The 20,329-nt window shown below is 43.4% G+C and overlaps 1 protein-coding gene and 1 long non-coding RNA gene across 4 annotated transcripts in view; one reads left to right on the top strand and one right to left on the bottom strand.

Annotated features, from left to right (window-relative positions):
* LOC132540483 (uncharacterized) overlaps positions 1–16,136 on the bottom strand; it is a 149,416-nt gene extending 133,280 nt beyond the window's left edge. Inside the window, exon 1 of the long non-coding RNA XR_009551684.1 lies at positions 16,088–16,136. This is a non-coding gene — a long non-coding RNA (uncharacterized LOC132540483). The remainder of the gene's footprint in view (positions 1–16,087) is intronic.
* Positions 1–20,329, top strand: part of ST6GAL1 (ST6 beta-galactoside alpha-2,6-sialyltransferase 1) — a 147,265-nt gene that overhangs the window by 16,231 nt on the left and 110,705 nt on the right. The window lies entirely within an intron of this gene.

Below are 20,329 nucleotides of genomic sequence, written 5' to 3'. Positions count from 1 at the left end.
TGTGGTTGAGCTTTGTAGGGCTTGACTTGAGGGGACATCCATCCTGTCAGTCTCTCTTTCTCTCTACTGAGAGGTCAACCAAGGAGGGGCAAAACCCCCCAAGGTTTGCCTCATCTTATCAGACTTCCTGCCTCACAAAGCACCCTGCATTCCTGATACTATGGCCTGCTCCCTTATTATCTACATAATCATTGTTTTGCCTGAAAGATCCCCACCCATTCCATTCCTCTGATTTATCTTCTTTCTAACCTCAAGACCTTCCCTGCCTGCAGGGTATTATTTATTCTACTAGTTAAAACCCTCGCAGTAGTTGCTAAGGAACTTTCTACCTTTCCTAGCCCTTTTGCCTTTCTCCACCCCTTTCCAAAGCATGTCAAGCCATTTCCGTTTCTGACTTGCCACTTCTGGGTCTGTCTTTTAAAAGCCTTGCTTTCTGATCAATAAAGAATTGAATCACTTCACCCCCATGAGCTCTGTCATCTCCCTCATGTCTTCAAGTGAGTAGCAGCGCAGGCTGGCTCTGGCTGCATTCTCTCCAACCCAGAGAGTACGTGCCCGGGAAGAGGCACCCCCATGCTGGCCTGGCAACTTGTGATTAATAGTGGTTTGTAATATTGTAAGATTGCAGAGTATACCAAACCAAGAGACCCCTCACAGAATGGGAGAAGACCTTTACATGCCATACATTACATAAGAGTTTAATAACCAAAATATATAAAGAGCTTTCCAAACTTAACAACAAGAAAACAAATGACGTCATTCAAAAATGGGGTGGACATGGACAGAATATTCACCACAGAAGAGATCCAGAAAGCCGAGAAACACATGACAAAATGCTCCAAGTCTTTGTCTGAGAAAATAAATGCAAATAAAGACAACAATGAGATACCACTTCACTCCTGTGAGAATGTCATACATCAGAAAAGGTAGCATCAACAAATGCTGGAGAGGTTGTGGGGTCAAAGGAATCCTTCTGCACTGCTGGTGGGAATGTAAATTGGTCCAAACTCTGTGGAAAGCAGTCTGGAGAACTCTCGGAAGGCTAGAAATGGACCTACATATGATCCTGCAATTCCTCTCCTGGGGATATATCCTAAGGAACCCAACACACCCATCCAAAAAGATCTGTGTACACATACGTCGTTCTTGGCAGCACAATTTGTAACAGCCAAAACCTGGAAGCAACCCAGGTGTCCAACAACAGATGAATGGCTGAGCAAGTTGTGGTATATATACACAATGGAATACTACTCAGCTATTAAAAACTGTGACTTCACCATGTTCAGCCCATCTTGAATAGAGCTTGAAGAAATGATGTTAAGTGAAATAAGTCAGAAACAGAAGGATGAATATGGGATGATCTCATTCTCAGGCAGAAATTGAAAAACAAGATCAGAAAAGAAAACACAAGTAGAACCTGAACTGGAATTGGCATGTTGCACCAAAGTAAAAGACTCTGGGGTGGGTGGGTGGGTGGGGAGAATACAGGTCCTGGAAAAGGATGACAGAGGACCTAGTGAGGGTTGTATTGTTATATGGGAAACTGGGAAATGTTATGTATGTACAACTATTATACTTACTGTTGACTGTAAAACATTAATCCCCCAATAAAGAAATAAAAAAAAAAAGGATTGCAGGGTACATCACATCTTTCACCAAATTTCTGTGTACTCCATCTCCATGAAGAAACCTTGAATAATATTTCTCTCTTTGCTCTGTATACTTTAAAAATAATTTTTTAATTGATGTAATAATGGTTAACAAGATTGTAAGATAACAGGGGTATAATTCCATACAGTTCTCACCACCAGAGTTCCATGTCCCATCCCCTCCATTGGAAGCTTCTCTATTCCTTATCCTTCTGGGAGTATGAATCCAGGGTCATTATGGATTGCAGAACGTGGGAGGTCTGGCTTCTGTCATTGCTTCTCTGCTGGACATGGGTGTTGGCAGGTTGATCCATACTCCCAGTCTGTCTCTTTCCCTAGTGGGGCAGGGCTCTGGGGAGGTGGGGCTCCAGGACATTTTTTTTGTGTGTGTATGTGTGTATGGTGATCGCTTTCTTTTTAAAGAATATAGACTCTGTCTGAATACAATTACTAAATACCCAAAAGGCATCTTTAAACAATTATTTATTTATTTATTCATTCCTTTTTGTTGCCCTTGTTTTATTGTTGTAGTTATTATTGTTGTTGTTATTAATGTCGTCGTTGTGGGATAGCACAGAGAGAAATGGAGAGAGGAGAGAAAGACAGAGAGGGGGAGAGAAAGGTAGACACCTGCAGACCTGCTTCACTGCCTGTGAAGCGACATCCCTGCAGGTGGGGAGCCAGGGGCTTGAACCGGGATCCTTACGTCGGTCCTTCTGCTTTGCGCTACCTGCGCTTAACCCACTGCTCTACTGCCTGACTCTCCAAAAGGCCTTTTTAAGTCCTAGTGCTCAGGGTGTGGACAGTGGGGAAGGAAGCACAAATATGGACATGGCTTTTTTTTTTTGGGTGGGGGTGGAGAAGTTGGTGAGACCAGTGTGTGAACATAGAACTCCAGGTAGAATGAAAACCATTTTGTTAATCAGATAAACAACTGGGCGTTGAGGTTGAGAGAACCATGGGGAAGGCCTCTTGGAGGAGATGGAGTTGGAACTGTATGTTGAAGGCTGAGAAGTTCACGGAAGATAGAGAGAGAGAGAGAGAGAGAGAGAGAGGGAGAGAGAGAGAGGCATTCTAGGGGTGCAAAGGGTCAGCAGGCAACCACACACAGAGGAGCAGAAAGGCATGTCTGAAGAGCTCTGAGTAATTTGTTGTGGTGGAAGAACAAAGGATGAGTAGCTACTTTTCCTTAGGTGCCCACAGTGGGAGGTACACAGCTATCTCCAGGCTGCCCGGCAACATTACACAATGGGCGTAATGATCCCTGCTGTTTAGACAAAGGTGGGAGGGGTGGGGGTGTTGGGGGATCATAATTAAGAGGAATTTATGTGTTGGAAGTTGCACAGTGAGTGGTGCCACTGTGATGTGTGCCCTTTGAGCTGCCCATTCACTGCAGGCTGTGCTTGACTGTGCTGTGATCTGGAGGCCACAGAACATCTGACTTGGCCTCTGTGAGAAACATAAGCTGTGAAAGAAACATACATCTAAAATAAAATAATAATAATAAAAAGAACCGGGCTGAGTGGTGGCACACCTAGTTGAACGCACATTTGCAGTGCTCAATGTTCTAGCCTCTTGGTCCCCACCTGCAGGGGGGAAAGCTTTGCAAATAGTGAAGCCATGCTGCAGGTGTCTCTCTGTCTTTCTCCCTCTCTCTCGCCCTTCTTCTTGACTTCTGGCTGTGTCTATCCAATAAATAAATAAAGATAATGAAAAAATTTAAAAAATAAGAAAAAGAAATGTACACATCTGAAAGAACATTTCATAGGTCTGGATCTCATCAGTAAATATCTTTTTTTTTAACTGTTTTTTAATTTTTAATTTTATTTATTTTCCCTTTTGCTGCCCTTGTTTTTTATTGTTGTTATAGTTATAGTTGTTGTTGTTATTGATGTCATAATTATTAGATAGGGCAGAGAGAAATGGAGAGAGGAAGGGAAGACAGAGGGGGGGAGAGAAAGACAGACACCTGCAGACCTGCCTCACTGCCTGTGAAGTGACTCCCCTGCAGGTGGGGAGCCGGGGGCTCCAATCGGAATCCTTACTTCAGTCCTTGCGCTTTGCGCCACGTGCGAGTAACCTGCTGCGCTACCACGGGCCTAACATCTTTTATCTTTTAAAATGCATTGAGGTCTATCATATAGCATTCATTTAAAAATATTTATTTATTGGGTAGAGACAGAGGAATTGAGAAGGAAATGGGAGACAGAGAGGGAGAGAGAAAGGAGACACCTGCAGTACTGATTCGCTACTCATGAAGCTTTACCTTTGCAAGTGGGAATTGGGAAGCTTGAACCCAGGTCCTTGAGCATTGTAGCATCTATTCTGTCGGGTGCCACTGCTTGATCCCCCCCTGTTTTTTTTAAACAACAACAACAACAACAAAACTGTTACAAGTAATTTTTTCAGTACATAGAAAAGCCACCATTGTTGTCCTAACTCTGACATCTGACAGCTGTGTGGCCTCATACTGCTCAGTCCTAACCCCAATTTCCTGACCCATGAAAGGGGGTGATAAACTCTAGGGCTACCCCCTACCCTCAGATGTCTTTTTGTGTTCAAAATACATCACATATATGAAAAGATGAGGAATTATCAGGGAGTCACCCCGGAGGGGTTTGCTATTCCTGATATACCCCTTTTGTTTTTCTGGTACAGCCCCTCCCTGCAGGTGTCACCAAAATGCCCACCATCAAAGGCAAGGCTCCTGCAGGCTTGCAATAAACCGCTTGGCTAGCAGGCAAGAAGCTGTGTTCTTCTGATTCCGGTGGCCACTGGGGCGATTGGTTGGGAAGTAGGTATGAGGATGAAGGGAGATCTGGGTCCCCACTGCTTGTTGCCTGGTGAGAGAAGTCTCCTGTCTGTCCTCCTGGGACTGTCTGGACCTGAGAGTTGAGTCAGATGGCTGTCATCAGTTCAGTAAGTTTCATGCGGTCAAATAAGGAGCTGCAGACATGCTGGGCACTGAGGGCACGTTGGTGACAGTCATGGTCTGGAAAAGGCATAGGAGCCTCTGTCTTGTCAGGCCATTCATTGTCTGGGAGTACTCAGCCTCAGCCTCAGCCTCAGAGATGTGGGGCTCTCGTACATCCAGGTGGCCTTGCAGCCAGATCTCAGCACTGAGCCAGCTGGCCTTGAGGCACTTGGTGTTTATATGGGGAAGGCCGAGCAAGGTTTTGGATAGAGCCTTAGCTACGGAGTGCTCAAAAGCTCTGTTGTGATTGCTGTGTGATTGTGCTGTGTAGCGACGGTGGTTTTGGAAACCACTGGCTACTCCTCATCTGTGGCTGTCTCAGCTCCATGGACACAGGCCTTTTAGCCCATCTCAGCACCAGCCAGCCTCACCCCAGAAAGGGCCCCCGGATTACTGGCACCCAGAGAAAGGGGGAAGACCTTTTAACTCATACCCCTTCACTCCCATGTTAGATGACATTAATTAGGTTAGGTGTGGCCCATCTGTGCCCAGTATAGTGCCTGGGCCTCAGAAGTGAGGGGTGAGCTGTGGGGGGCGAGCTCAACTTTCCTGTAGACACCAGCAAGAACAAGTGTTTTTGAAGTAAGGTCACGGCTGGAGAGCAGAGCAAGGGTGCAGGGACCAGAGGTGGGGAAGGAACACCCCATGATTATGATTGACCCTTCTGTCCCACTGGGCATCCCTTTCTGCAATTGCCATGTCTGGGCTCGGGTGAGAAATGTGAAGCTTGGTGGAGTGGTGGGCATTCTCCAGCTGGCCCATTGAGCTGAACTCTGGTGGAGGGTCAGGTCTGGGACACTGCTTGCTTTCTTCTGTCCTCTTGCTTGGAACTAGGGTCAAAGGCATCTGTTCCAGGTGAGAGTCGGAGGACTGACAAAAGCCATGAGGCTTATCATCAGAGGCTGAAGCCGACTGCATGGGTTGTCTTTGTCAATTGTGCTGTGTGGAAGGGTACTGGCTCAGAGTCTGGGCAGGGGGTGGGTAATGACAGGGTAAGGGAGAAATCCCCAGAAGATGCTTCCTGCCAGAGAAGGCGTGTGATGTGGCCTTGCTCGATACAATGAGCGTCTTATTCTGGCCTATAAAGTTGGGAAGGAAAGAAAGAACAAAGGTTGGGAGCGGGTGGGTGAAAAGTGCCTCCCGGGGAAATGTTCCTGCACTTGCAGAGTTTAAACCTGCGTCCCAGCCGGGCCAGGTGACTCACAGTGGGAGGGCTGGCTGGCTTCTTCACAGCCGCTTTCCTCAGAAAGCCCTTCTCCTGCAGGAACAAACCCTACCTGCTCTGTAGCTAGACAGATGAAGGGTTAATTCCAGCTGTGCCACGTTTCAGCTCGGTGAGCTTGAAATGTCAGTTACTTGGCCCTTGGCTTCTCATCTGCAATCTGATGGTATTCTGACTCCCTAGCATGGACATGCGTATTCTATAGTACTAAGCCTAGTACTGGCATAGGATTAATAAATAGTGAGTGTTGTTAGTGTCACAGCACTTATGAGTGGCCTTTCTCACTTACCCAGTGGGCCAGATACTGTGCTAGGTAATATGGAGAGGAAGATCCAGCCTTTCTCTGGAGCAGTTTTCATCTTAGAGGAAAGACAGGCATGTTCAACCAGGACTTAGACGCACAGGAAATGCATAGCTGGTTAGGGGAGCAAGAGGCAGGGGTGGGGCAGGGGCAGTGGAAAAGAGCGAGGCCCTCTCTCACCTCCCCAGGAAAAGTTTGCCACTTACATAAGGTGTGGAGTGGTAAGAAGAGTAGGGCTGGATAGAAGAGGCTAGACAGGTAGAATTTGGAGCTGTCAGGAATTTCCAAGCATCTGTGCCCATACAGCTTGTGCCCTCTGCCAGTATTTGTGTCCATGCTCTTTGGCTCAGGACATTATCTATAGCCTTTTTCTGGTAGTGGAGAGGACATGGGCAGGGGTTCACCACAGAGGTCTCTCCCAGCTGGGAATCTGGGTTGAGGCTGGTTCTCCCTGGAGTGAGAAGATCAGACCCGCACACAGGGATTGCGACTGTGGAACATACAGAAATCCAGGCTTCAGGTGATGTGGAGTGGACTGAAGGGGTGTCACACAGTGTTGCCAAGGTTCTGTTTCTACTAGAGTGGTGAGTTGAAAGGGTCGCCTGTGATTTCTGAAGTTGCTGGGGAGTTCAGAAAACACTGCACGCCTTCCTTGCTACATGCCACACAGATGTGACCAGAGGAGATATTGATATGCAAGGATATATGCTTGTGATTTTCAACTATTGGCAGATGCTTTCTGCCAGTCTCAGTGAACATTTATTGGGGATCAGAGAAGTCCAATTCTGGCTATTGAGATTAAGGTAGAAAACGCAGAATCTGTTCCAAGAAGGTAATAAAGTTGGGGGCGGGGTCTATGGGAAGAAAGAAGCTAGATGAGGTAAGCTGTGAAGAAGAGAGTTAATTAATGTTAACAAGCTTAACTGTTTTTTTTTTAATCAGTTAAGTAACCATAACAGATTACTGATTGTCTGGAAAGGATGAAAAGGGAAATGACAGGGCTAAAAGTCCCTAATCATAGGCTTTCAGGATTTGGGTGACTTTTCAAAGAATTGGTTGCCTGCTGGTTTCTAAAAAAAAAAAACAAAAAACAATTGCTTTTGGCTTAGTCCAAAGGTCCTTGGCTCCATTTAGAGGTCTGTGACCTAGTTCAAAGGGAACAGGTATTAAGGTATTAAATACAATCTTTTTTTTTTTTTTATATATATAATGGGTAACTGACTCCCTTTTTAAATTGGTTCCAAGTATTAAAATTTCATACTTAAAACCCTGCACTGCACACAAAGTAAGTGGATCACATGAGTAAAAAAAAAAAAAAATGACATTTGCCTCAAGGATGTTGTTCATCAGGCTGGCAATAAAAGCAGACATAGCAGTTTTCTTTTTACAGTCATTATTTTTGCATTTATTTTCACTGATAAGGTTTTTGTTTGGGGTTCCATGCCTGCCCGACTCCACCACTGCCAGTGGAGAAGGGAGAAAGAGGTAGAGAGGGAATGAGAGAGACACAGAGAAAAAGAGACACCACAGCATTGTTCCGCTGTTCATAAAACTTCTTCCATGCAGGTGCTCTCATCATGCGTGGTAAAGTGTGAGTTCTCTCTCACTCTCTCTGCTGTGATATTCATTTTTAATTTAAAAAAAAATTTAATTTTATTTATTTATTCTCCTTTGTTGCCCTTGTTTTATTGTTGTAGATGTCATCGATGTTGGATAGGACATAGAGAAATGGAGAGAGGAGGAGAGAAAGACACCTGCACACTTGCTTCACCACCTGTGAAGCGACTCTCCGGCAGGTGGGGAGCCTGGGGCTCCAACTGGGATCCTTATGCCTGTCCTTGTGCTTAGTGCCACGTGCGCTTAACCCACTGCGCTACCACTCGACTCCCCCAATTTTTTTTTTATTTATAAAAAGGAAACATTGACAAAACCATAGGATAGGAGGGGTACAACTTCACACAATTCCCACCACCAGACCTTCGTATCCCATCCCCTCCCCTGATAGCTTTCCTATTCTTTAACCCTCTGGGAGTGTGGACCCAAGATCATTGTGGGATGTAGAAGGTGGAAGGTCTGGCTTCTGTAATTGCTTCCCCACTGAACATGGGCGTTGACAGGTTGATCCCTACTCGCAGCCTATCTCTCTCTTTCCCTAGTGGGGAAGGGCTCTGGGGAAGTGGAGCTCCAAGGCACATTGGTGGGATTGTCTGTCCAGGGAAGTCTGGTCGTATCCTGCTAGCTAATGACATGCACGTGTGCGCGTACACCCATGGATGGGAAATAAGAGAGAGAGAGGGAGAGAGAGGGAGAGAGAGGGAGAGAGAGGGAGAGAGAGAGGGAGAGAGAGGGAGAGAGAGGGGGGGGAGGGAGGGAGGGGGAGGGAGAGGGAGAGGGACACCTCGGAGTACTCCTCAGCTGTCCTGACTTATAGTGGTGCTGAGAATTGATCCTAGGGCCTATGGCATGAAAGGCTGCCGCTTTACCACTGCCTATCTTCCTGTCAAACATGGCAGTTTTCATTGACAGAATTCCCATCATGTCCAGGTATAGACTAACATCTCATTTAGCCCTGGTTAAATCAAGCTCTCTCTACACCTAGAATTCCTTCCCATTTCTCCCCCCACCCCTTTCTTTCTGTCGGATCTACAGCTGCTGAACTTCTGGTTTCATTTTCTTTGTCTGGGGCCACTGTTGACTTCTCTTTGCAGTCATCTTAGGTCATTCAGTGAAGAAGCATCTCTTAAGACCATGGCAGAGTTTGGCTGCTGGTGGTTCCCTAGAGCTGTGTTCCTCACAGAAATCACAGCAGGGTGATTTCCTATAGTGTCTAGAGTCACTTTTAAACTGTAAGGTTATTAAGTTGTGACCAAGGTAGCAAATGAAAGTGTAGCATTTAATGTTTTTTGAGCGTGGGGTCGATTTTTAAATTTGTCTCTGTTGGGAGAAAGTTACTTTGCTTTCCCAGTGTTTCAGAATCACAGGCATCTACTATTAATGTAAACATTGGCAGTTTTATTCTTGACTAGGGTACAGGTCCCTGCGTAGTAGTCACTACTACTATAGTACTATAGTACTATAGTTACATTGATCACATCAAAAGTTGCATTACTACATACCTAGTCCATTGACTATATGAACCATAAGATAGCATCATTATAATCCAAACAAGTTTTGAATAGATTCTTATAAGGGTCAGGTCATCTATCATTGCTAGGCAGTTGTGAGAAACCTTCAGTGGCAAACAAGAAGAATGTGTAGTAGGTTAAGGTGTTTATAACACGGAAGAGCTATATGGAGAGCAGGCAGCCAAAAAGGATTTGATCGGAGGTGAAGCAGCTGAGAGAGGTGTTGGGAGTAATCCAAATTGAGGGTACTATACAAGTTACACAGTGTTTAAGGGCGATAGCCCACTGTGGTTTCCTCAGTGACTTTAACCATTGTATTAATAGCACCCTGTGGGTTAAGAGTGGTCCCAGAACTTCTGGGTGAGAACCCAAGAGCATTCTCTTCCTGTTTAAAGATGCAGTGTTGAAATATCACTGCCGAGCAGCCTCCCTAGATCAATTTGTTTATTATATATTTTATACAGAGAGAGAGAGAGAGAGACAGAGAGAGACAGAGAGATAGATTGAGAGAGAAAAGGGAGGGAGAGACCATACCAACACTCGTCACTCTACCACCCATTAAGCTTCTTTGGTGTATTGTCTATGGTGCTCTGGTGTGCTGTTAGGACTTGATCCCAGAGCCTTGTACTCTGTAAGACATGCACTCTACTGGGTAAGTTATTTCCTGGCCTTTTCTATCCTTTTATTTATTTATTTATTTATTTATTTATTTTTTTATTTAAGAAAGGATTAATTAACAAAACCATAGGGTAGGAGGGGTACAACTCCACACAATTCCCACCACCTAATCTCCATATCCCACCCCCTCCCCTGATAGCTTTCCCATTCTCTATCCCTCTGGGAGCATGGACCCAGGGTTATTGTGGGTTGCAGAAGGTAGAAGGTCTGGCTTCTGTAATTGCTTCCCCGCTGAACATGGGCGTTGACTGGTCGGTCCATATTCCCAGTCTGCCTCTCTCTTTCCCTAGTAGGGTGGGGCTCTGGGGAAGCAGAGCTGCAGGACATATTGGTGGGGTCTTCAGTCTAGGGAAGCCTGGCCAGCATCCTGATGGCATCTGGAACCTGGTGGCTGAAAAGAGAGTTAACATACAAAGCCAAACAAATTGTTGAGCAATCATGGACCCAAAGCTTGGAAAAGTGGAGAGGAAGTATTAGGGAGGTACTCACTGCAAACTCTAGTATACTTCTGCTTTCTTACTTTGGTGCCATACTCCAAACTCAGTCAATTTCTGCTTTGTGTTTCTACTTCTTCTTCCTTTTTTTTTTTTTTTTACATGCATAACATTCCCCAGATTCCCATTTAGTAATACAACCCCCACTATTTCATTCATCATTTTTCATGGACCTGTATTCTCCCCACCCACCCACCCACCCCAGAGTCTTTTACTTTGGTGTAATACTCCAATTCCATTTCAGGTTCGACTTGTGTTTTCTTTTCTGATCTTGTTTTTCAATTTCGGCCTGAGAGTGAGATCATCCCGTATTCATCCTTCTGTTCCTGACTTATTTCACTCAACATGATTTTTTCAAGGTCCATCCAAGATCGGCTGAAAACGGTGAAGTCACCATTTTTTACAGCTGAGTAGTATTCCATTGTGTATATATACCACAACTTGCTCAGCCACTCATCTGTTGTTGGACACCTGGGTTGCTTCCAGGTTTTGGCTATTACAAATTGTGCTGCCAAGAACATATGTGTACACAGATCTTTTTGGATGGATGTGTTGGGTTCCTTAGGATATATCCCCAGGAGGGGAATTGCAGGGTCATAGGGTAGGTCCATTTCTAGCCTTCTGAGAGTTCTCCAGACTGTTCTCCACAGAGGTTGGACCAATTGACATTCCCACCAGCAGTGCAGGAGGGTTCCTTTGACCCCACACCCTCTCCAGCATTTGCTGCTGTTACCTTTTCTGATGTGTGACATTCTCACAGGAGTGAAGTGGTATCTCATTGTTGTCTTTATTTGCATTTCTCTGACAATCAGAGACTTGGAGCATTTTTTCATGTGTTTCTCGGCCTTTTGGATCTCTTCTGTGGTGAATATTCTGTCCATGTCCTCCCCCCATTTTTGGATGGGGTTATTTGTTGTCTTGTTGTTGAGTCTGGCAAGCTCTTCATATATGTTGGTTATTAAACTCTTATCTGATGTATGGCATGTAAAGATCTTCTCCCATTCTGTGAGGGGTCTCTTGATTTGGGTAGTGGTTTCTTTTGCTGTGAAGAAGCTTTTTAATTTGATGTAGTCCCATAGGTTTATACTTGCCTTAGTCTTCCTTGTAATTGGATTCGTTTCATTGAAAATGTCTTTAAAATTTATGCGGAAAAAAGTTCTGCCAATATTTTCCTCTAAGTATCTGATGGTTTCTGGTCTAACATCCAAGTCCTTGATCCACTTGGAATTTACTTTTGTATTTGGTGAAATACAGTGATTCAGTTTCATTCTTCTGCATGTTTCAACCCATTGTTTCCAACACCATTTGTTGAAGAGACTCTGCTTCCCCCATATAATAGTCTGGGCCCCTTTGTCAAAGATTAGATGTCCATATGTGTGGGGCCTCATTTCTGGGCTCTCAATTCTATTCCACTGGTCAGTGTGTCTGTTCATATTCCAGTACCAAGCAGTTTTGATGACAATGGCCCTATAATACAGTTTGAGATCTGGGAGTGTGATGCCTCCGGTTCTGTTCTTTTTTCTCAAGATTGTTTTGGCAATTCTAGGTCTTTTCTGGTTCCAGATAAACATTTGTAGCATTTGTTCTATTCTCCTAAAAAATGTGCTTGGGATCTTGATGGGGATAGCATTAAATTTGTAGATGGCTCTGGGTAATATATTCATTTTGATGATGTTAATTCTTCCAACCCATGAACATGGAATATCTTTCCACTTCTTTGTGTCTTTTTCAATTTCTTTGAGTAGTGACTCATAATTTTCAGTATACAAGTCTTTCACTTCTTTGGTTAGGTTCATTCCTAGATATTTTATTGTTTTTGTTGCTATAGAAAAAGGAACTGATTTCTGGATTTCAATTTCTTCTAACTTAGTGTTTGCATAGAGGAATGCCACTGACTTTTGAATGTTAATTTTATAGCCTGACACATTACTGTATTGCCTGATGATTTCCAAAAGCTTCTTGCTGGATTCCTTAGGTTTTTCCATGTATACTATCATGTCATCTGCAAATAAGGAGAGTTTGACTTCTTCTCTTCCAATCTGTATGCCTTTAATTCCTTGCTCCTGCCTGATTGCTATGGCAAGAACTTCCAACACTATGTTGAATAGTAATGGTGATAGTGGGCAGCCCTGTCTAGTACCTGATCTGAGGGGAAATGCTTCTAGTTTTTCACCATTGAGTATGATGTTGGCTGTAGGTTTGCTATATATAGACTCCACTATCTTCAGGAATTTTCCATCTATTCCTATTTTTTGTAGTGTTTTGATCATAAAGGGATGTTGTATTTTGTCAAAGGCTTTCTCTGCATCTATTGATATGACCATGTGGTTTTTGGTCTTGCTTTTGTTGATGTGGTGGATCACATTGATTGATTTACGTATATTAAACCAACCTTGCATGCCTGGGATAAACCCCACTTGGTCATGATGAACAATTTTTTTGATATACTGTTGTATCCGGTTGGCTAGAATTTTGTTCAATATTTTCGCATCTATGTTCATCAGAGATATTGGTCTGTAGTTTTCTTTTTTGGTTGTGTCCCTGTCTGCTTTTGGTATCAGAGTGATGTTGGCTTCATAGAAGCTGGCAGGGAGTATTCCAGTGTCTTCAATCTTCTGGAAGACTTTTAAAAGTAGAGGTATTAGCTCTTCTTTGAAAGTTTTGTAGAATTCATTTGTAAAACCATCTGGTCCAGGACTTTTATTTTTGGGAAGATTTTTGATAACTGTTTCAATTTCATTAGCTGTGATGGGCCTGTTCATGTTATCCACTTCCTCTTTACTTAGTTTTGGAAGTTGGTAGGTATCTAGGAAATCATTCATTTCTTCCAGGTTCTCTAGCTTGGTGGCATATAGTTGTTCATAGAAGCCTCGCATGATATGTTGAATTTCTGCAGTGTCTGTTGTGATTTCTCCTCTTTCATTTACTATCCGATTTATTTGGGTCTTCTCCCTTTTTTGTTTTGTGAGTCTGGCTAAAGGTTTGTCGATTTTGTTTACTCTTTCGAAGAACCAACATTTACTTTCATTGATCTTTTGTATGGTTTTCCTATTCTCAATGTTATTTATTTCTGCCATAACTTTAGTAATTTCTGTCCTTCTGGTTGCTTTAGGATTCCTTTGTTGTTCTTCTTCTAGGTCTTTAAGATGTGCAATCAGGCTGTTTATTTGTGCCTTTTCTTGTTTCCTAATGTGTGCTTGTATAGCTATGAACTTCCCTCTTAGGACTGCTTTAGCTGTGTCCCAAATATTTTGATAGCTTGTGTCTTCATTTTCATTGAACTCTCGAAACATTTTGATTTCTTCCTTGATTTCCTCTTTGACCCAGAAGTTGTTAAGAAGTGTACTGTTGAGCTTCCACATTTTGGCACTGTGACTAATCTTTTGTTGATTGTTAAGTGTTAGTTTAATTCCACTGTGGTCTGAGAAGATGCTTGGGATGATTTCAATTCTCTTGAATTTGCTGATGCTGTCTTTGTGGCCTAACATATGGTCTATCCTTGAGAATGATCCATGGGGATTTGAGTAAAATGTGTATTGCAGTTTCTTGGGATGAATGACTCTGAAAATGTCCAATAGTTCTAGTTTATCTATCTCTTCATTTAGCTCCCTTATGTCTTTACTGATTTTCTGCCTGGATGATCTGTCAAGTTGAGATAGTGGGGTGTTAAAGTCCCCTACTATGATTGTGTTACTGTTAATATATTGCTGTAGCTCTTTCAGTAGAAGTTTGATGTATTTAGATGGCTTCTCATTGGGTGCATAGATATTAATAATTGTTAAGTCCTCTTGATTGACTGATCCTCTGAGCATTAAGTAGTGTCCATTCCTATCTTTTTTAATCTTATCTATTTTAAAGTCTATCATGTCAGATATGAGAATAGCTGTTCCTGCCCTTTTTTGTGGGCCATTGGCTTGAATGATAGTTTTCCATCCTTTCACTTTAAGTCTGTGTTTGTCTTGTTGAGTTAGGTGAGTTTCCTGTAGACAACATATTGTTGGGTTGTGTTTTCTGATCCATCTTCCTACTCTGTGTCTTTTAATAGGTAAATTCAGGCCATTGACATTTATTGATATCAAAGATTGAAGATATTTTAACGCCATTCTTGTAGAGTTTTAGAGTGTTTTGATATATGTCCTATTTGTGGTGGTCTGGTTGTTTATAGGAGACCTTTCAGAACTTCTTTCAGGGCAGGCTTGGTGATGGTTGCTTCCTTCAACTGTTGCTTGTCTGAGAAGGTTTTGATGCTTCCATCTAGTCTGAATGACAATCTAGCAGGATATAGTATTCTTGGCTGAAAGCCTTTCTCATTGAGCACTCGATAGATATCTTGCCATTCTCTTCTGGCCTGTAGTGTTTGTATGGAGAAGTCTGCTGCTAATCTTAGGGGTTTTCCTTTGTAGGTGACTCTTTGTTTTTCTCTTGCAGCCTTGAGGATCCTTTCTTTATCCTTATTCCTTTCCAATCTAAGTATGACATGTCTTGGTGTCTTTAGGTCTGGGTTAATTCTGTTTGGGACCCTCTGGGCTTCTTGAATCTTTATGTCTTTGATGTTGTCTAGACTAGAGAAATTTTCAGCTATTATGGCCTGGAGAATGCTTTCTTCCTCCCCTTCTCTTTCTTCCTCTGATAAGCCAATAATGCGTATATTGTTTCTTTTGAAGTCATCCCATAGGACTCTGTTGTTGTTTTCAGAATCTCTTAATCTCTTTTTGAGATCTCTTACTTCTTTTTTAGTTGTCTCTAATTCATCCTTAATCTTGCTAATTCTGTCTTCAGCCTCATTGATTCTATTCTCTCTGCCCTCTACTGCTTTCTGGAGTTCATCTATTTTGTTGCCCTGCTCTGATACTGTTTTAGCTTGTTCAGCTAGTTGCCTTCTTAGCTCAGCGATTTCAGCTTTCAGCTCTCTAATAACCATGAGATAATTAGAATTTTCTTCCATATTCTCATTTGTTGTTCCTGCATTTCTGATTACAATTTTTTCAAATTCTTTACTCACTCCTGTTATTATTTCCTTAGCTAATGTTTGGATGTTGAACTCGTTGTTTTGTGCTTCACCCTCTGGAGGACTTTTAGCTGGACTCTTGTCCTGGTTTGAGTCTCCAATATTTTTTCTTGTTGTTTTAACCATTTTATATAAGTTAACAGTTTTTTCAATCCCTGAGTTGGAGTTCAGTGGTGTAAAAGCCTTTTTTTTTTCCCCTGTAGGCTATGGGAGCCTGAGGGCTTTTAAACTATCAATAGGCTTCTTAGCTTAATCACTGACTCCTGACCAAGAGATAAAGCAGGGTGTGGCAGAGATAATCCAGTGGTTATGCAAAGAGACTTTCACAGCCCCTCAGCTATGCCACCGAGGTATAGGTCTTCTCCTGAGTTTCCCGGTTAGATCTCTGTACCCTGGTGTACCCTGGTGTCCCTCCCTGTTGCTGCTCCAGATTCTGAGGGTAGTAGCAATGGAGACTCAGAGTTGCACTTGGAGAGTCTCTGGGGAGTCCTTTCCTCCCTTCAGCTGTCCCCTTGTTGGTGGAGCAGACTGGAGGTGGTGTCTCCACTGACAAACTGTTGAACTGTTAGCAGTCACTTAGTCTCTCCTTAGGCCCCTCTCTCTTCTCTGTCACCAGCCACGCGTGTTTGTACTCACGGGTGATTTACTGGATTTCTGTGGTCATTCTAGTCCTGTCTTGTTTCGGTCCGGGTGGTCTCCTTTGGTATTCCTAGTTGATCCGGGAGAGGACCTTTTCTATCCTTTTAAAGAGCAAAAACGGGGAGGAAGAAATCTGAAAATTGATATAGCCCAGGAAGGCCTAAATTTGGGAAAGAAAAACACAGCAACTTATTTGGAAACTGTGGCAACACTAGGAAAATTAGCATGTAAGGAGGACGGTATCTGATCCAGGAGGCCCATGTCTCCAGAATAAGCTTAGTACTCTCAGAGACAGGTGAGTGAGGGACTTCGAAGGCAAAATAAGGAGCTTTACAGACTTAACTCACTTGATCGACTATATGATTGTTTTACTCTCAACCTCTAGAATTATTTCTCCCTTTTGGGAAAAATATAATCCAGGCTGATATAATGCTAAGTCTCAACCCAGTGGTCTGGCAGATGGTGCAGTGAATAAATCTTTGGACTCTCAAGCATGAGGTCCCTAGTTTGATCCTTGGCTGCACATGTGTCAGTGTGATTCTCTAATATTATCTCTCTCTCCTTCTATTTCAGTAATACATAAAGAAAAGCTTAAAAGAAAAGAAGTAAAATCTCAACCTAATAAATGAGTAGAAAGAAAAGGGCCTGAGGAGCTGGAGGTGAAAAGGACATACATCTCTCAGTAAAGGCCAAAGAGAAGATATAGGCTTCAGACTGCGAGTTAAATAGTTATGCTAAAAGACTATCCTCTCTGGGGCTTCAAGGTCCCAGGTTCAACCCCTATACTACTTTAAGCCAGAGCTGAGCAGTGTTCTGGTATAATAAATAAATTTAGGGGGCCGGGCAGTAGCGCAGCAGGTTAAGCACACATGGTGCAAGACACAAGGACTGGCATAAGGATCTTGGTTCGAGCCCCCAGGTCCCCACCTGTAGGGGGGCTGGCTTCACAAGCAGTGAAATAGGTCTGCAGGTGTCTATCTTTCTCTTCCCCCTCTGTCTTCCCTTCCTCTCTCCATTTCTCTGTCCTATCCAATGACAATGACAGGAACAATAAGAACAACAACGATAAATAAAAGGGCAACAAAAGGGAAAAAGTAGCCTCCAGAAGCAGTGGACTCATAGAGCAGGCACTGAGCCCCATTAATAACCTTGGAGGCAAAAAAAAAAAAAGAGAGAGAGAAATAGGCTTAGAAAAAAGACTTTCATTTATTAAGTATGTTTGTCTTATTTTATTTTTATTTTTTATGTTTTTATTTATTTATTTCTTCCCTTTTGTTGCCCTTGTTTTATTGCTGTAGTTATTGATGTCATTATTGTTGGATAGGACAGAGAGAAATGGAGAGAGGAGGGGAAGACAGAGAGGGGGAGAGAAAGATAGACACCAGCAGACCTGCTTCACCGCCTGTGAAGCGACTCCCCTGCAGGTGGGGAGCTGGGGCTTTGAACCGGGAACCTTACTCTGGTCCTTGCACTTTGTGCCACCTGCGCTTAACCCTCTGTGCTACCACCCGACTCCCTTAAGTATGTTTATTTCAAAATTCTCTCCGGGCTGCTGGGTGGTGGTGAAACCGGTTAAATACACATAGTATTAAGCACAAGAACCCAGGCAAAGATCCGGGTTTGAGTCCTGGCTCCCAACCTGTGGGGGTTAGGGGTGGGGGCTGGGGAGCTTCTCAAGCGGTGAAAGCAGGTCAGCAGGTGTCTCTCTTTGTGCTTCCCTCTCTCTCTCCCCCTCCTCTCTCAATTTCTCTCTATTCTATCCAATAAAATGGAAAAAATAGCCACTAGGAGTGGTGAATTCGTAGTGCCAGTACTGAGCCCCAGCGATAGCCCTGAAGGAGGGAAAAAAAACAACAAACAAAACCCTCTGCAATTAAACTCTATTTAGTCCATTGAGGAAGATTCTCTTTTGTAGCTTTAAGGTTAAGAATCAAAATCTAACCCCAGTGTGAACAAAGATGAGGAGGGGGGGAGAGACAGAGAGAGGAGAGACACCACAGCACTGCTCCACCACGCATGTAGCTTCCTTCTCCTGTGTAGGCACTCCTGTGTGGTGGCTGGAAGCTCCAACCCAGATTCTTCTTCATGGTAAAATGAGTGCTTTCCTGGGTGAGCCATCTGTGTCCTGACCTGTGGACTTTTAGGCCTCTTGCTCAGAAATTGTTGTCTAAAGTTATCTAAATCCTTTTCACACTTGTCTAGTTTGGGACCAGAGAGATCGTTCACTGAGTAGGATGTGTGCCTTGCCATGCATGCACTCCAGGCACCACATGATAATACGCCATGACACGGGGAAGCTCTGGTGTTGTGGTACTTTTCTTTGTTCCTCTTTGAAGGGAAAAAAAAAAAAAAGAAAGGCTTCTGAACAGATTTCAAGTCTTCAAAGTGACTGTGTCATCTTACTGGCTTTCTGCTGAGCCCAACCACTCTTCCCCTCAGTACCCTCCTTTCCACCAGTCTCGTTTTGCCCACATTGTATTGCAAAAAAGTAGCCCCACAGGGTGACCAAACCTGTGAAATTGCCTCAGGTGTAACTGGAGGTGTGGAAAGAACATGGGAAATGCATTCACAGTGTCTTTCCTGCCACTTCAGAACCCCCAAATCTGTGAAAACCAATTTTTATTTTTAACCTGTGGTGGAATAAACACCCATCTGGGGCTATGTGAGGTTATTTTTAGATTTTTATTTAACCCACTAAATAGTCTAAATATCTATTTGTTTTACTGCCGAAATACTTGTCTGTACAGTCGTAAAGAGCTGCCTGCAACTCGCAGTGGCCATTATGTAGTAAAGGCTTTTCCTTCCTCTCTGTCTCCGGCTTTTTTCTGACACCTACAGCACTCCTCCACCACTCCTGAAGTTTCCTCCCTGCAGGTGAGCACTGCGGCCTTGAACCAGGGTCCTTATGCATGGCAATGTGTGTGCTCTATAAAGTGAGCCACCACCTGGCCCTAGTAAATTACTTATCTAAACTGAAGAATTCTGAATCCTGATACTTGTCAAACCTAATGATTCCTGATATCAGTAACTGTTTGCCTGTGTGAATGCTTTAAGTGTCTGACTATGTTGAAAAACAAAAATTTTTTTTAACCCGGTAGCTAGTTTTTTTTTTTTTTGCCTCCAGCATTATCGCTGGAGCTCAGTGCCAGCGCTGTAAATCCATTACACTCAGCGACCATTTTTTCCATTTACTGAGAAATTGAGAGGGGAGGGGGAGATAGAGAGGGAGAGAGAAAGATAGACACTTGCAGACCTGCTTTGCTGCTTGTGAAACTTTCCCCCTGTGGGTGGGGAGCTGGGGGCTGGAGCTTGGATTCTTGTGCAAGTCAGTGTGCTTAGTACTATGTGTGCTTAACTGGATGTGTTGCTGCCTGACCCCACTAGAATTTTTTTAAGGCTTTTTTAAAGCACCAGACGCAGTTTACAAACCTGGTGAAGGCCAGGCAAACCGGCCAGCTGAGGAGGACCTGTGTGAGTAACAATCCCAAGACAGAGGGGATAAATGAAGGTCTCGATATTGTATGGTGAAGATGTTGGTGTCCTAACGATTTTTGCTGTTGTTACTGGTTCCACAGATCAGGCAAACTCTTGTCATGAAGTTAAGGAGTACTCTGCAATAAACTTGTCATCAGTGTGGGATGAGCAATTTGATGCATGTAAGAAAGAAATCGGCTGGCCAAACAGCCCACTTAGTGTGCTGCTTTGCCATGTGTAGACCTGGGCTTGAACCTGGCCCCCAATGCACTGAGGGAAGATGATCCAGGGCTGCGGTCTCTTACACTGTCTCTCAGCCTCTCTGGCTCCATAAATAAATAAATAAATAAATAAATAAATAAATAAATAGACATAAAAGTAAATAATATCATGAAAAGAAATTAACCAGAACCAGGCAGATATCAGGAGCAGAAGAAAATTTAACAAAGGGGTTGGGTGGTGGTGGTGCACCTGGTTGAGTACACATGTTACAGTGCTCAAGGGCCCAGGTTCAAGTCCCCAGTTCCCACTTGCAGGGGAAAAGCTTTGTGAGTGGTGAAGCAGGTCTGCAGGTGTCTCTCTTTCTCTCTCCCCATCTCCCTCACCCTCTCCATTTCCAGCTGTCTCTACCCAACAAATAAGGATAATAAAAAATTAAGAAGAAAAAAAGAAAACTTAACAAAAACTAATCACTCATCTTGCAATGACAAGAGAGAGCCGGTTTGTCGAGTAAGGACAAGGGCCTCGCACGATCATTTGCTTTGC

The sequence above is a fragment of the Erinaceus europaeus genome, chromosome 9 (assembly GCF_950295315.1).
Source record: "Erinaceus europaeus chromosome 9, mEriEur2.1, whole genome shotgun sequence".
Taxonomy (NCBI): Eukaryota; Metazoa; Chordata; class Mammalia; order Eulipotyphla; family Erinaceidae; genus Erinaceus; species Erinaceus europaeus.
Note: the sequence above shows the minus strand (reverse complement) of the source record. Positions and strands in the feature narration are given on the sequence as shown.